The sequence below is a fragment of the Orycteropus afer genome, unplaced genomic scaffold (genome assembly GCF_000298275.1).
Source record: "Orycteropus afer afer isolate SDZICR_OR568_19922 unplaced genomic scaffold, OryAfe1.0 scaffold00288, whole genome shotgun sequence".
Taxonomy (NCBI): Eukaryota; Metazoa; Chordata; class Mammalia; order Tubulidentata; family Orycteropodidae; genus Orycteropus; species Orycteropus afer.
The window spans coordinates 966,843-968,664 of record NW_006921875.1 but is presented as its reverse complement, the minus strand read 5'-3'; positions in this window follow the sequence as shown (position 1 = coordinate 968,664).

Sequence of the window (1,822 nt, the reverse complement as noted above, 5' to 3'; positions counted from 1 at the left end):
AGGTAGTGGCAGCTGAAGTGGCTGGAACTTGAAGAGTCACTTCCAAGATGGCTATGACATCCAAATATCTGGTCCTTTGGTGCTTCTTAAGGACCTCTGGTAGTGCTGTGGTTAAAGTATTGGGCTGTTAACCAAAAGGTCAGCAATTCAAACTCACTAGCTACTCCATGAGAGATAGATGAGGCAGTCTGCTTCTGTAAAAACTTACAGCTTTGGAAACCCTACGGGCCAGTTCTACTCTGTTCCATAGGCTGTAAGTCAGAAATCGACTCAATGGCAGTAGTGCTCTTTGGCATCTCTCCTTCAACATGGCATCTCATTATCTAGAGCCCCTTCAAGGCCTGGGCTTCTCATACCATGGTGGTCTCCAGACAAATGAGTTTCTTACATGGTGGTTGTCTTTCCCCAGAGCATGTCATTCAACACACCTGGGCCAAAGCTTCCAGGCTTCTTGTGACTTAGCCATGCAAGTCCCTATTTTATTGGTCAATGAGTCACTAAAGCAAGTCCAGATTCAATGAGAGAGGAATTGCCAGTTAGTGGGAGGAGTTTCAAAGAACATGTGGCTATTTTTAATTCATGACATTGCCCCATCTATAAATTGAGGGTATATTCATTTACTTCAGTGGTTGCAGAGGTAATGGAAAGAGAGGAGTCTCATTTACCAATTTCCAGTTCATTCACAGAAGATGCTGGTTGATGTTAACTTACTAGTCATATCAGTAATAACAGCTATAATTTATTGTATTTTCTTTCACTTTCTTCATGTACAATGTTCTTGATGTCATCCCAAAACTCATCTAGTCATTAGTGTTCCAAGGTCATAAAAAAGACAAGAAAGAAAGACAAGACCAAAATGGATGTCAGAAGAGACTCTGAAATTTGCTCTTGCATGAAGAGTAGTTAAAATGAATGAAAAAAATGATGAAGTAAAAGAGCTGAATAGAAGATTTCAAAGGGTAGCTCAAGAAGATAAAGTAATGTATTATAATAAAATGTGCAAACAGCAGAGTTATAAAATCAAAGGGAAGAACATGTTTGGCATTTCCCAAGCTGAAAGAATTGAAGAAAAGCTTCAAGCCTCAAGTTGAAATGTTGAAGGATTCTATAGGCAAAATATTAAATGATGCAAGAAGCATCAAAACAAGATGGCATGAATATACAGAGTCACTGTACTAAAAAGAATTGGTCAATGGTCAACTACTTCGGGAGGTAGCATATGATGAAGAACCAATGGTATTGAAGGAAGAAGGAATTGGCAAAAACAAGGTTCCAGAAACTGATGGAATACCCACTGAGATGTTTCCACAAATGGATGCAACAGTGGAAGCACTCACTCATTTATGCCAAGAAATTTGGAGGACAGCTACCTGGCCAACTGACTGGAAGATATGCCTATCTTTGCTCATTCCAAAGAAAGATGATCCAGTATCATGCAGAAATGATCAAACAACATCATTAATATCACAAATAAGTAATATCATTAATATCACAGCAAGGAAGATTTTACTGAAGATAATTCAGAAACAGTTGCAATCAGTATATTGATAGGGAAATGTCAGAAATTGAAGCTGGATTCAGAAGAGGACTTGGAATGAGGGATATCGTTGTTGATGTAAGATAGATCCACCTGAAAGCAGAGAATACCAGAAAGATGTTTACCTGTGTTTCGTGGAGTATGCAGATGCATTTTACTGTGTGGATCATAACAAATGAAGGATAATAATATGAAGAATGGAAATTCCAGAACACTTAGTTGTGCTCATGAGGACCTCATACACAGACCAAGAAGCAGTCATTTAAACAGAACAAGGGGATACTG